Below are 16161 nucleotides of genomic sequence, written 5' to 3' on the forward strand. Positions count from 1 at the left end.
TCCTGTCGCATCATGTACATGATTACTAATCATTTTTCTTCCCCTTTACAGTGCAAATAAAGATTTGAGTTCTAAACTCATAAAAAAAAAAAAAGAAAGAAAGAAAAAGTACGCATCCCATTAGATTTCCATGTATCTTGTAGTCACAACAAGCTTGGATGTTAACTATAGGGTTGCATAAATGCTTGGCAAAACTGTAGTGACAGAGAGTTCTTCTAGGCCTTTAGGAATTAAAGAAGATAGCTTCCATCTTGCAGGAAATGCCCTTTTCACTGGAGCCATTGCAAGTTTGGTGTTTCACCTACCACCTAAAACCACTCGGTCTCAACAATTCTCCATCATTGGCCAAAGGAAAGTTTACATATAGGCCAGCAATCCTGGAGGTATAGAAAGGAGGGAACAGGAAGAAAAAGGATAGGTAGATATTTTATTAACAGAATAAACTCTAGTAGCTTTTCAGATTTGAAAAGTGACATAGGGTAGTTTCCCCAGAGGCAGACCCCAGGACGAGGATTCATGTGAAAGTGGTTCAGGAGAACCTAGTGTGAGAGAGAGGGAAGCAGGACGAGGAGAAGCAAGAAGCCAAGCAAAGGTGACATTCCAGGCACAGTCCCAGGCTCAGCCTGATCCTGCAGAGATGCTCTGGAGTGTGCAGGACATCTCAGAGTTTGTGCAGCCTTGAGACAATGTTGCTAGGGTTCTCACACTCCAGCATACATCAGGCATTGGCTAAGAGCCCGAGGGAGATGAGGTGATGGAAGTAAACTCCCCGGTAGCACCAGTGGTCCAAGGGCTGTCCCCAGAAGAGAACTGAGCACAGAGAAGTAAAGGCTCACAGAAGCTGGGGGAGCAGTGGGGCTTGGGCAGAGCATCACTACGACCACTGTGAACAAGGGTCTGCAATACATCTGTAAGTCAAGTTCAGGAATTCTGCCAGCTTGTAGCCATTCCTAGGGGTCCTAGGAGTCCCCCCCTCAGTTTACAGGAGAGAAAGCTGAGGCACAGAGAGGTTGAAGCATTTGCCCAAAGTGACAGAATTACAATTCGGGGGCTTCTGAATTCAAGTCCAGGTCTCTTTCAAGTACATCTCACCACCTCGCTTCCTTGCGATGACCACAGTCCTTTGAACTTGGAGGAACACGTGCAACACAGTAGATCATATTTTTCATTTATGCCCCACGTTTGCCTTCTTTTAGGCATCCATACTTGCAGGCCCCAGCTGGCCCACAGAGCCCTGCTTGGCAGCCCAGCAGAAAACAGACTATTCCCTTGACAGACGACCCAGCAGTCATCTGGGAGACTTATCTAGGTAGTTAAGGAGACCTTGGTGCCTGAAGAAGGCACTCAGAAGATGACAGGTCTGAATAGTCTGACAAACTTTTATTGCCCCCAAATCTCCAGTCCTGTAAGTCATGAAATAAATCTCAGCCCACTTCAAATAAATTATTGTCTGTTTAAGAACGAAAGAGCGGATGAAGCAAAGCGCTTACAATCTGCTCCTGCCTCTTCTTTCGCTCAGCTCAATATCAAGGCTTTTTCTATCCAGAGCTCTGGCTAACCCTTCCCAACACCAGCTCTCTCCTGCCAACTCTCGTGAGAGATAGCTGGGCCAGACAGCGGAGAGCAATCAAGGGGTTAAGCCTGCTTTTGAAAAATGGTGAAGACAACCAGGCAGGGAGGAAAGAAACTCTGAAAGATGAGAAAGCTGTCATGCTTGCTGGCTGGGCACATGAAGTGACCAGCAATTCCTTAGAGCACTAAAAATTTATCAGCAAAAGGAAAAAAAAAAAAAAAATCAATTGGCCAGATAATCTTAGAAGGAGGAAGAAGGGAAAAAAATGCAAGTGACTAAGGGGATGGGGAAAGAAATTTAAAGAATGAAATAGGGATATCTCCTCTGGTCTCCTATGACACCATCTGTGCTTCCTTCATCCTTGTATTAAACAGACAGAATTATAATTGCCCATTTGCTTATCTATCTCCCTGGCCTCAATACCATGTTCTGGGTGACAAGGACTCTGTGTTTTTCGTTCACCCTTGATATATGCCAGGCCTAGCACAATGTCTAGTATGTAACAGATGCTCTTTATATATTTGTTGAATGACTAAGAAAATAAATGAAGGAAATGGTGTTTTTTAAGGGCCAGTATTGACCAAGGCACAGTTCTAGACACTTGACCTCCTTGAGTCATATAAATCTCTCCACAATGAGATAGATATTATTATAGTCATTTTGTAGATAAGAAAATTGAAATTCAGAAATTAAATAACTTTCTTGAGGCCAGACAGCTAATAAATGGAAAAGCTGGGATGCAAAGCAAGTCTATCTGACTCTAAAGTCTATGATTTTTGTTGGATTTACTATTTATGTACAGACAGTTCTTTAAGATGTGAGGTCTGGCTGCCCAACCTGAGAATGAGCTATTATCCTCCCTCCCTGTGTTGCCCGCCATTTTGTCATTCTACCCTTCACCTACACTTCCTCCATTTGGTACACTGGAGAAAGAAAAAAGGTGAAATCCAAGCCAAGCCATTAATTATACATTGTCAGGCTCTTCTCTCTGGGTGTTTAATTTGTGTATGTTTCTTCTCCCCTCAAGGCTGTAAACTCTTTGAGGGCAGAAGCCACATTTTGTGTATCTCTGGCTGCTTCTTCTCCAGGCACTTATAGGTATGATCTGAGTCATAGGTGGTCATGTCCCCCGGTTGGCATCACAGCAGAGGGTGACAGAATGAGGGCGCCAGGGACTTGGGGGGCTGTGGCACATAAATGGGTGGTGCATGGGAACTGCCTTTGAAAGCCCCACTGAAAACAGAATCAGTCTATCAGTTGTACACAAAACAGACTGGTTCTCTAAGGTCAAATGGGACTTAAAGGAAGAGGAGGGAAGAGGATGGCATAAACAGAGCTTCTCAAAAAAATGGAGCACAGTGGAGTCAGACAGTCTGTCTCTAACTCCCTCTCCTTCTCTCTGGGTGGCCAGATAGCATCGGGCACAGAGGAGTGTTGTGGTTTTTTTTTCACTACTGCCGTACCTTCCTCCTGTGATCTTGGGTGACCTTTTCTAGCCGGAGACTTCCTAACTGCAAAAGGAGTGCCAAGGCCAACCCATTTCTCCAACCCAGAGCTCCTGGGAACCCCAGGTCAGGTCTTTGATGTAACTGTGACCTCACAGGACTAGTCAGGTACTGGGAGAGGAGAGAGCTCTTGTGAAGATCAAGAAGTGTTGAATTAAGCTTATGATTAGAGATGCACACCTGAGCATTGACCAGCTGAAGGGCCATCCGTCTCAGCCGGGCTGCAGGGATGGAGAGTGATTAATGCAGCTGGTTAGTGGGCTGGCCCGCCCTGGCCCACTGCCTCCTCTGGATGCTGTTTGAAGAATTCATTAGGAGAGGGCAGCAGGGAAGTGGGGAAGAGCTGCAGTGTCCTAATCTCCCCTCCTCTACCCCCTCCAGTTTGGCTTCTTCAACCAAGATGGTCAAGGTGGTCAGGGTCCCCTAGGTCCTCATGTTGGGAGCAAGAGATAATCAGCGCTGGTGTATCATCCCCCAAACCACATGGCAAGGTGAAAAGCTTTGGAATATGCTCCTTTATTCTGTTTACTTTAAAAATAAAAGGGGGCTTTGTCCTCTGTGCTGACCCTGCTGGAATCTTCTCTGGCTGTCTGTTCCTTGAAGGAGTCTGTAGTCTAGACAAACAGACACCAGAATAGATAACTTCAGTACTGTGCGATGAGTGCAGGGCACGGGCTGTGGTGGGAGACCAGAGGAGGGGCTCCTAGAAGGGGTGAAGAGGTGCTGGGTTGGTTAGAGGGATCCCCATACCTCACCACTCATGGATGCTAAGTCCAGAGTGATCCACACAGACTGCCAAGCAGATTAACCCCCGCGATGGGGGCGGCGTCAGCAATGGCTGTTACTTAACCATTAGACTCACCCTACATCACCCCTGTGATTTTTAGTCTGAATTCTTCCAAGTTCCATTTTCAGGATTCTGTAAAAATCTAACACTTCTTGCCCCTACTGGTGTCAATGTAATCACTGCTGCCGTGACTGCTGAGCAGTGGAAGGAGTGATCAGATCAACCCTCTCCCAGGTGGAAAAAAAATCTTTTATTAATGATTAGACTATCTTTTAAAGTTTTTATAAATTCTTGCTAACTCCTTACTATTTCCTTTGGGAGTGGGAGTGACTGGGCTTGAAGCAAACTCACTTTATTGATTTCTCAGGCTGGATAACTTGACACCAAACACCAAGGCAGGAGCCCAGTTATCTCAATGCTTTATTTATAGGAAGCAGGAAAGACTAGAAAAAGGTCTCTGTCACTGGAGCAAGGAGATTTATCCTTTAGTGCCAGGTCTCTAGCGTAGAGCTGGTGGATCTTGGGTAAATCACTTTTGTTACCTACTGCACTAAAACAGACAAACAACACACATTTAGTGACACCAACTTCCATTACTGTGCTATTTCTTGTCCCCGCAGAGCTAATGCACATAATTTTCACAATTTCTTTATTTCATTATTTATGTATTTATTTATTCCTCCCTCATTCCAGGAAGGATTTGAGAAAGCTTACAGGAGAAAAAAAGAAAAAGGAAAAAGAGGTTGAATAAAAATACATGACAGGGAAAATTAGTACTCTAAAATACGTGCCGTAAGTTTCTGTCTGTTTATTAGAAATAGGCTGTATGTTGATCTCAGAGCTTTCTGTGGCCAAATGAAGTCATGGAACCTGAAAAGGGAAAGTATCCCAATCATTCTGTAAAAAACAAACAATTTTTCCTGCTTCTGAGAACTAACAGAGATTTCTCTCTTCGATCTTAATAAAAGAACATTGGGAGACGTAGCAGCTGACATCCTCAACATCTTCACGAGAGTGAAGACATCGGTAATTTCTTTAGGCTGTTAGTTGTATAATTCCTCAATGTAAAATACGTAGGGTCAGCAAGGAATTCAGTAAAAGATACCCTATATGTCAGGAATCAAAACAATATGCTACAAGTAGGCATCGCTCTGCTTTAGGCTTGACCTGCTGATAAACTTAGTATTATTTAGACCAGTTTTTCCTCAAAGTGTAGCCCTGAACCTACAGCATCAGTATCACCTGGGAACTTATTAGACATGCAAATTTTTGAGCTTCTCCCAGAATCAGAAACTGAATCAGAAACTCTGGGGCTAGGGCCAGGGAATCTAGGTTTTAACAAACCCTGATGCAATTTGAGGACCAGTGATACAGAGGAAGGAGTAGATGGCATGACCTTCCCACAATTGTAGGAACACTATGTTTTGCCTCTTATCTTTTGATTAGTGTTGGGCAGCAAGTAGTTTGAGGATAGAACATTTTTGGCAAGAACCTGGAGAGCACATACTTATGTTATCAATTAAAAGCAGATCCATAAACTTTCCAAACCACTCAGAGGGAATTCTGGGTGACCTCCTCCCTCTTCTTCGTGCTGAGTCTCCCCAGAGGTCTTCCAACCTCCCTGCTCTGTACAGAGAGGTGCCAGGGCAGGCCAGCGGCAAGGGGGTGGGGGTAGGGGTAGATGTTTCCTCCAAAGATGCCCTCATGATGCGGTGTGCATCTCTTTCTGGCTTCTTTTAAACTGTTCTTACGTGTGTTGCATGCATATTTCTTCTTTCTTCCCCACCATCCCTCCCATCTCTAAAATTCTACGATTATTCCATTAGAGAGGCATAGAATAAAAAAGAGCCCTAAAGCTGAAAGGGACTATAGAGATAATGTAATACAACCTCTTCATTTTGCAGATCAGAAGTAAGTCGAGAGCAGGAACAGTTTCCCTCTGTGTATTGCTTAGCTCAATACGTGGCACATAACATGTTCTTGGTGACTCTTAGTTGAATCTGCTTGTTGACTGTATGTAGTGTTTCATAATTGTCACATGCCTTATACCATTTATCCCCACAAACACTCGCTAAGTATTATTATCCCCATTTTCAGACGAAGAAAATAAAGTTTGAGTAGTTGGATGCTTATTAAAGTTTCACAGCTTGTAATATTACGCATCCAGGCTGGAATCCTCTTTGACGCTTTTACCTTTTCCTTCTGACATGTACCATCTCCCCAGAGGCCTAGAACAATGCTAGTCACACACTGCCCCCTCACCCCCCAAAAGTATATAGAAACGTATAAAACTGAATGCTCACTTTTATGTAAATAGTGGCCATGGTCAACTCCAGTTAACTCCAGGAGACAAAGGCAAGGGCCTTGGCTTTTTCAGCGACTCAAGACAACCTCCCCATACATGTGCCTCTGAGTAGGGGTTGGCGGTGTGATCTGACCAAAACTCCACTTGCTGCAGATGTAATTCAGGGAAAGGTGGTTTTTTACCAGACTCCTCTAAAAGGTGTAGCTACTGGACTATCAAAATCAGCTGAACATAAACCGAAGATGAAGGAGAAAAAGGCATTTCCACATTTTCATGTTTCTGAATTTGTAGGCATATTTCTGCACACATACAAATATGGGTAAATATGTAGAGACTGAATGTCATTTCTAATAGAGGCAAAGTGATTTGACCTCCTCAGCAAAATTAATCTAAACAAATGCTGCATAAGGTAGCAGAAAGAGGGTGACAAAATGTCAGATTGAGGAAATGCAAGAAATTGTTTCATTCAAGACCATAAACACAGACTCAGAGGTTTCCTTGGCATAAGTTTTTAATCCAGTACCTGCATCTGAGCGATATTTCTTTTTTTTTTTTGGTTCAGGTTAGCATTTCCTGTGACCTTCTCAAAGGTCACAAGGCTGATGATAGTCCATAGGGTGCCTTGGTGAAATTTAAGAAAAGGTGCTCCTTCCTCCAGGCAGGCTTAGCTCCAACTAGGGAGCATGGCTGGGAGAATGGTACACGGACTGAACTTCAATTCCTACTCACCTGTCTGTCAGCTGGCCATTCTTGTGCAGGGCACAACCAATGCAACTGTACATGGCAGTGTTTCTTTATGTCTTTATGTGCAACCCCTGTGTGTACTGCAGCTTACGGCCATCCAATGCAATAAGGTCAGCATTTGGGGTACAGATCACATGTGGGCATAAACAGAAGCCTTGCTTTCTGCTAAACCAAACCACCTTTAAATCAAATAGATATTGGTAGCCAAGAATGATGTATGAGAGTGTGTTTGCTGAACTATCCCACATACAGTGGAAGATCACTTCCTCCAAGCCCTTTATTTTAGAAGACATCTCATTAGACAAGTCCAGATTGATATTAATAATACTAACGATACTAATAGAGATAGCGAACATATATTTAATGCTTACCAAATTCCAGGCATTATTCTAAATACCACATGTATTAACTCATGTAATCCTCATAACAGCTCTATAAGGTAGTTATTATTATTACCCTCAAGCTAATAGTAAAGCTGGGATTCCTACCCGAGTCCAGCTCCAGAGTCTGTGCTATTAAGCACTGTGATGCTTATGTAAAATGCTAGAAACATAAAGGAGGCCAGGAGAGGTAGGGATGTAGTCAAACCGATGAAGTCCTACTATCTCATCTGACCAAACCCTCCACCCTCCTGGAGGACCATCCTAGTCACCCAGCCTGGGTAAACCTCTCCAGGCTAAAGGAGTGCCTCCTTCCTGAGTACCATCCTCTCACCATGAATCCAAATGTCCCATGCTATCTGGGAAGAGCGTTTTCTGGTTTCAGGTAGGACGGAAAACAGCTGTGAGACCCGCACGAACCCAACAGGGACTTAGAGGAAGCCTGGGCTGTCTGCAGACCCTGCCCCAGTCTCCCCACCACGGTCCCACCCCAGCCCCTGTGAGGAGCCAGCCTCAGCCCTCCGGACGTGGCCGTATTCACCCGCGCTTGCCCCCTCCGGCACACAGGTGGCGGGGTCTCATTACCACTAATGAACGACACTGGCACAACTGAGCGTGGGCTGAGACCCCATTAATCCCTCTCTCCGCAGCTCAGCCGCACAGGTGAATTACGACTCCCAAGTCTTCGCATTTCTCCGTAATGCTCTAATGGCCTGCTTCTGTTGCCATGGCAACACTGACAGCTCCACGGAGCCCTCTAAGTACCTGAGGTGAAAGCAAAAGGGGCATGTTTGTCTCGGTGGGTCGGGCCACTTTGGCATTGCTGTGATGGGCTGGGCTAAGGCTATGCAAACCCCCGGAGCTCCAGAAAGTGAGGCAGTGATCCCTGGGACTCCAGCTGGCCAAATTGAGACTCTTCCTGTCATCTGATGCACCTGCCGCCAGGCCGTAGTGCACAGGCTGGAGGGGGACTGCTCTCCCTGAGTCCTGCTCCATGACTCCCCAGGCCTCCTCTCATCTCTATGGGGAGAGAGGGTCCCCTCCCACAAGTCAAGGAAAGAGTCCTGGAGTGGAGTCTGGTCCTCCAGTCCTACTTCCCCACTTCCTAATGTGTGACCTTAGAGAAGTCCTTTGGCTCCTCTAAAGCAGGAGACACCTAGGAGTGCAAAGAGTATTAGGGTTAAGGGAGCATCTCCTCTCTGCCCAACAGCATTTCCTGTGCTGCATGTCTGCCCTCCTGGAGCTTCCTGTTCATTAGAACATTCCAGAAAATGTAAAGACTTGGGGATCTTGGGATTGGTTACAGAGCGACAGTGATTCAGATATGCCACTGAGCAGTTGTTTCCTGGATTAATGGGGTCTTATTCAGGCCTTGGCTGCTTGAGTGTCTTCCTTAGGGTGAATGATACACTTTACTGAAATCCAGTGTCATATGGATCATATGAAACCCATATTCTGTCCTTGTATGGCTGACCTAATTACTAAATGCAGAGTCCATTCTTCTTTTAAAATGCATCTTTATTCATTTTAACCTATATTCTTAGACCCTCATAATCTTTTAAAATTTCAGTTCCAACAGCCACCATGCCCTGTTTCCATCATATACTCTATGCTCATGCCCAAGGCCTGGAAGACAAACAAAAACATACTTCCTAAAAATCACAACTGTATTTCATTAGCATGAATGCACACCATGCTTAATATGACCTTTAACTGTGTCCCATGAAAAATAGCAACATTAATTCCAGTGAGTTGATTTATTCTTATTTTTTCAATGATGTAACTAATGATGTGATCTTGACCAAGTCACTTCATCTGTTTGGCTTTTAGTTTTGATAGATGCTCTATAAATAATAATTAAATTGAACTGTAGTAAGGAATTGAACTAAATGAGGTCTACAGTTAAATCACCAGTAAGGACTCTCTGTAGATGATAAAGGTGAGGTCCATAAGAGATGACCAAAGATTATCTGGTTCCTTGAGAACTCCTTGAGAAGTTGGATGTGAAGATACTAGCGAGCCCAATGTCTTATTTGGTTTTTACTAACTCTTCTATCTGTTCTCTAGTGAGGACACAGAATGGAAATGAGAATTCTGAGCCTAGAGGAATAATGTTACTGCAGAAGAGTCAGGAGTTTCCATTCTTTTTTTTTTTTTTTTTTTAATTTATTTTATTTTATTTATTTTATTTTTGGCTGCACTGGGTCTTTGTTGCTGCGCGCGGGCTTTCTCTAGTTGCAGGGAGCGGGGGTTACTCTTCGCTGCTGTGAGCAGGCTTCTCATTGTGGTGGCTTCTTGTTGTGGAGCAGGGGCTCCAGGCACGCGGGCTTCAGTAGTTGTGGCACATGGGCTCAGTAGTTGTGGCGCACGGGCTTAGTTGCTCTGCAGCATGTGGGATCTTCCCGGACCAGGGCTCGAACCCGTGTCCCCTGCATTGGCAGGCAGATTCTTAACCACTGCGCCACCAGGGAAGCCCAGGAGTTTCCATTCTTATTAAAGTTTCTTCTCCCCCCGACTGCCATCTCCTGTCCTTTGGGGCCAAGCCAGTTGCCCTGGAGGTCCATGTATCGTTGCTAATTTACAGGACTTGTCCAGTTAACGACCCCCCTTCCCATATACACACTCCCAATTTGCTCCTCAGCAAGATATTTTTACCTCAGTATCCCAAACAGATAGGCCCCTCCCCCCATCTAAAATCACCACCAGGTATAGATATTCCACTAGTACATTTGTAAATGGGCCCCAGTGTCTCAAAAGTAAAGGAAAGCCTCTGAAAATTCAGCTCTTGGGTACAATTTGAACTTGAGCACAACCAAGTGCAGCTGGACGTCTTGAAACTAAAGTGACATTCATGCATTCAGTAATACTCGCTGAATGCCTCGTCTGTCCACTGTGTCCCCAAACAGTTTCCAGATGGGAGGACCCAGACATGGTTTCCCTGTGTGTGAGTCTCTGGAAGCCGTGCAAGGACACGTGGAGAACGAAGTCCCTCCAGATGGCCCCCCAGGAAACACTGTTCGTCACACAAGACCCCATCAGCATTCTGCAGACCAGAGCTTTATTTCCAGCATGGTGGGGACTTGGCCTGAGATTACGGGAGGAGGCTCATCTCACTCCTGCCCCACCCGAGGGAACCTTGTACCTCAGGGATAATCTCTCCTGTCATTACCTGCCTCACAGGGAGGTTGAGAGAATTTAATGAGATAATGTTTATAAAGCTTTCTGAGCTCCTTGGAAGAATGAATGGTGCTATATAAATGCAAAACATCATTATTACAGAGATCACAGAAGCATTCACTCTAGTTAAAGGCAAGCGGGAGGAACCCTGATTCTGTTATAATCTCCTATTTTCTGAGAGCTGATAACACACTGAAATATGCATCCCTTTTCCAACTGAAACTCTCCACCTTTATAATCCGCTCAGAGGTGAAATGTTTGGGGAAAATTTTAGAAATTTCTCTTCAGTCTCTTTGAGAAGGAAGAACATTAAATAAGCACACTTCGCCTGCTTACAATAGAGCCATTTTGACCAAAATCATTCAAAAAGGCTGAGCTTTATGACTTCAAATTTATTTGGTCTTTAGTCCCCACTGAGATAAATGCAGCAGTGTTAAATCTGAAAGGGGAAAATTGGTTTGGCAGGGTTCTAATGTTTGAAGCTGCCATTCAAGGGTTGCTGAACAGAGGCAGATTTTTCCATATAATGAAATCGTTTCTTTCTAGAGAAATTATTCCAGTGATTTTCCCACACTGGAAAATGAGGCTTGTTATTTTGACAATAATTCATCCTTCCAATTTAGAAAGATCATTGATTTTCACAAGACTCTCAAAGTCCTTTTTCTTATGTAGAATCAGTCCCTGAGTATCAGAAGAGAGCACTGTAGGTAAACACTGTGTAGGTATGCACTGTAGGTATCTCAAACTGAAATGATTCTGGGGGCCAGGCAGGCAACATTAGGGAGTGAAGTAGGACAGGTATCATGACAACCAAGTGTGGCCTCTGGAGAGGAGGAAAAACCTTTTCCTTCTACCCTCTGATGCTGAATCTCAGCCTCTGTGCACCAGTGCCGAACTGAATCTTGGAGACAGAGTTTTGGGTGAAGTAGAAGAGAATAGCTTTACTGCTTTGCCAGGCAAAGGGGGACACAGCAGACTTGTGCCTCTCAAAAACTGTGTGTCCCAACCTGGGAGGATTTGGTGAGGAGTTTCATAGCAATAGTTAAAGGGTGGGGTTGCTGATAAGATTAGGGTGTGTGCAGGGCCTGCATTCCTTTAATCTGGTCTCAGGTACCCTGATGAGTTTCTGTGGTTCTTTTTTTTTTTTTTTTTTACAATTTAACAGTTGATTTTTTTTTTTAATCAATTAATTAATTTATTTATTTTTGGCTGTGTTGGGTCCTCGCCTCTGTGTGAGGGCCTTCTCCAGTTGCGGCGAGCGGGGGCCACTCTTCATCGCAGTGCACGGGCCTCTCACCATCGCGGCCTCTCCTGTTGCGGAGCACAGGCTCCAGACGCGCAGGCTCAGCAGCTGTGGCTCACGGGCCCAGTTGCTCCGCGGCATGTGGGATCTTCCCAGACCAGGGCTCGAACCCCTGTCCCCTGCATTGGCAGGCAGACTCCCAACCACTGCGCCACCAGGGAAGCCCTCTGTGGTTCTTTTAATCTGTCCTCAGGTGGTCTTCTTGAAGAGCTTCTCTGGTTCCTTTAATCTGAAATTAAGAATGCTAACATCTTCCATCTGTTGGGGGGTTTAGTTTTGTAAAGAGCTCAAAGATATTGTTATGTGTATCCCTTGAGGTGGAACCAGGACCCTGACTCAAGCCTGCACTATTGTTTCTTGGCTGCTCCTCCCTTGTCTTTGCGTCCTCTCCCTTCCCTGATTAGCAACTGTTAGAATCTGCCCTTTGAAACTCAGGGAAGGTCATGGAGGCTGGAGTCTATTCCCTACAAACAAGAAACAGAGGACAAGGAGAGGCTTCCGTGCCCAGAAGCCCCACATGGTCCTGCTCAGTTTCACCTCATAGGTTCTTGGCTGGGGCTCTGCAAACCAGACTAGACAAGCTAGACAAAAGACAGATTAACAAGAGAAAAGTCTAGTAATAGTGCATACACATGGGAGGACTCAGTGATGAGAAACTCAAAAAGGTGGTTAGAACTTGGGGCTTAGATAGCATCTGAAAGAAGAACAATAATTTTGTAGAGAAATGACAAGACAAAAGAAAAAGGGTTTAAGCTTTTAAGGGCAGTAAACCTGCCTGTGGGAAGGTAAATACATGGGAGGAAACTAATGGAAGATAAGGTTTAGTTAGTAAGCTGTTTTTGTAGACTCTTTTTTGTGGACTCTTTCTTGGTGCCATCTAGTCTGATGATGTCATCTAGTCTGATGATGTCATCTAGTCTCCAGTGATGAAGTTGTTCTCTCCTTCCTGATGTGGGAAGTGAGGGAGAGTGAGACACCTTTACAATGAGGACTTTTCTGCTTTCAGGCAGATAGGGGCAGGCAGTGAGCTCATCCTGTGTCTGCTTTTTCTTCATTGCCTTCAGCTCAGAATAATCCTTATGTCAGAGTGGCATATTTTGGTGGGGCATATTCTGGATCCCTTCACCTCCATGTTGGGGAGTAGTAGGAAGTAGAGGGGGTCATGGGGAATTGGAGAACATACCTGAAGTATCCATCACTCCTCAGCTCCAGCTACCTCTTGTGCCGTACAAAAACTGTTCTTCTGGCTTTTCAAGGGAAGCCAAAAATCAGTAATTCTATATATACCATCTCCCAATTTTAAATGTTATTCACAAATTCTTTTTTATTTTTAACACTGTGTAGCCAAACCAGATATCTGGCCCATGGAATATTGTTTTCAACCTTGAATTTAAACTAATGTGAATTTTCCAATGAAACTATAGTGGAGGAGAAATATGTTTTTCTCTCTGTGAGACCCCTAGAGTATCCCAATAACAGAAGACTCATAGAATCCTGACAGCATCTCCTTTTCCAACTTGGTGTTCCCCTTCCTCCACCACAAGCTGCTTAATTTCTCTCTCTGTGCCTTGATCTCCTCATTTATAAAATCAGTACAATAAGACCACCTATTTCACTGGGATACTGTGAGTAATAAATGAGAGAATATATATGAAATGCTAGCACACTGGCATGCGATGAATACTCAATAAACCCTATCTGTTATTATCATTGGTTCATTTTTTAACTAGCTAGACCATGGCCTGGGAATCAAGTCCACTACCCTTCTTTCCATAACGAACACTGTCTCCATTGCTTAATTCACCTCAGACCAGTTCAATCCAATAATTTTGTGTGCCTAACATAGACTTAAAACAAAAAAAAAGATGGGACAGATTTTTGAAAGACAGCAGTCCTGAGAGTTGGAAAATGGGAAATAGTGGCAAAGTCAACTGAGTCCATGCAAATTATCCCAATTTTACCCTCACAGTCAGCTTCTAAAAGGAATGTGAGATGTTCGGCTTCTCTAGCCATCTATTTCTTTCCAGAATGTAATCTTTGATGCTAAATTCTTATGGCTGGGGAAGCATGAGATAGATGAGAAAGTTCTGAAATGGAGCTTAATCTGTATTTCAGTTTAGATACACGCTTGGGCATGTGAAAGACTCCTTTTGTATTTGCTTTCACATCTCACTTATAAAATGAGCAAGTTGGCCTGGACAACTTTGGCTTTATTTTTCTGAGTCTGTGTCTTCTCTTTATATCTTCTTCTACATAACACATTTCCTACCAATACTAGGTAATCCAAATAGCTATTGCTGATAATAATTCCTATTCTAAAAGAGTTTGTATTTCACTTGGAAGGATAATATTATATACCTGAAACAGATAAAAATACAGGATAATATATGATTAAATAAGAATAAACTGTACAGTGAAATGCTTTATGAGGTAGAAAGGGAACCATAATTTAGACCAATAGTAATAAGGGAAAAATTGAATAATGGGTGGGTTTCTGATGGTCAATTAAAAAGGGAGAAGGAAGAGGGCATTCCAAGAGGAAATAACAGCAAGAGCAAAAGCTAAGAGGTGGGAAGAGTGTTTTTAAAAGTCCAGGAAGCCTTTGCTTTTTCTCTACTGACAGATATATAAATTCAGAGGAATGAAAAAAAAAAAAAAATCAAAGTGGCATAATTCTTACAGGGCCTAGAATAACATTTCCAATCCCCACCAGGAAGACTCTGGAAAATTACATTATCTAATTGGTGCACTCAACTTTTCCCTGTTTCTTTAGAAAGCGTGCCACGGAGCTTGAGAACTCTGGGAAGATTTTTAAAACTTTACATCAGGAAACGGAAACCTCCTAAGAGATGCTAAAGTAACACCGATGGGAGATATGTGAGAAAACAGATACCCCTCTCATGATGGACTCTCCCCAAATCTACCATGTGGATTTATGGGTGAATAATCACTACAGAAATAAAGTCTAATAACAGAAATTCAGCACTACTGCCAGCCCCAAGTTCTGAAGTCATCAGTGTGAAATATCTGCCTATACTTCATCTGTTTGGGAAGACCCTCGCTGCTGTGTGGGGAACTCAGGTACATTTCTCTATCGAAGAGAAAACAAACGATTGTGAGCCCTCCTTGCCATGCAGAAGACGCTCACACACATCTCCTCTGCACAAAGGAACAGGGGACAGAACCCAAAGAGGACCCTGAGCTACCCATGGACAGGATCTGTGAGACAGGCTCTTTTGAAATGTAATTTTATTGATTTCCATTCAACCAGTAAAGGAAGCTCATGTTGATAAGGGAATTGAGAGCAGATCAAACAACGCTAGCTGCTGAAACTTGCAACTCCTGAAACCTGGGCTGACAGGGGTGCTGAGTTTCTTTCATTAGTCTCCATTTTCATGGCAGTTACTTGCCCATAAACCACTTGGTATATTTCAGGAGGGCCTGATATGAGAAGGGTCTCTCTCTTCTCACTGCTTTTGGAGATGCAAACTGCTGGCTTGGGTTGGATCCGATTGGGGTCTCTACAGATTGGCATTTTAGCCTTTTCTATTTCTCTCTCCGTTAACTGGCTCAATGTGAGGCTTGGCTTACAAGGACAGAGTCAACAGTGTGAAGAGCTAGGTTGGAGGGTAGGCAACCAACTTGAACTTTTCCGTAACCTCTATCAGCACCCTCCACTCAATTCCACAAAGACACTAAGTAAAAGTAAAATGCTTTCTCCACAAATGCTTCAAACTTCAAGATGAGTCCCTTAGCCTTATAATCAGACTGCTACTTTTAATTCCCTCCTGTAAAGAAATTCTGCCACTCTTGATACTCTTTAGAAGAGGTTCGACAGTGGGTGTCAAAGGAGAACCCCCGGTTGGAGAGGTACAGTGGATAAATGCTTCCTTCCTGCCATGGCCAAGGATAATACCAATATATCTTCCAGCACCGTACATAGGTAGATACCCACTAAACAGCAGCCAGAAGCTCCCAGAAGAAGAAACAATGGCCCCCCAACTCCCCTCCAAGAATTGTTTGTTTGGCCATTAATGTGGAACAGACAGGAGAGAAGGAAAAGTTTGGGCTCTTAAAATCACACTCAGCCTGAAACGAACAGGAAATTTTTTTCCCAATCTTAGAGACTAAGCATAGGGAAAAAAAAAAGCCTGGGTTCTCCTCAGGATCTAGCCCTGAGCTGTGTGACCTTGAGGGAATCACTTAACCTTGGTAACTTCAGTTGCCTTATCTGTAACACATGTGATGCTCTCCACTGAATGACGGTTAATAGCAAAGTGAAATGGTGGTGTAAAGGGCGAAAGTGACTGACCCTCAGGAAAGTGCTGCCCAGATGAGTGATGGGGAGACAGAGTGAGCATGGAGACCACCTGACACAGCCCCAGAA

Source organism: Eubalaena glacialis, chromosome 3 (genome assembly GCF_028564815.1).
Source record: "Eubalaena glacialis isolate mEubGla1 chromosome 3, mEubGla1.1.hap2.+ XY, whole genome shotgun sequence".
NCBI lineage: Eukaryota > Metazoa > Chordata > Mammalia > Artiodactyla > Balaenidae > Eubalaena > Eubalaena glacialis.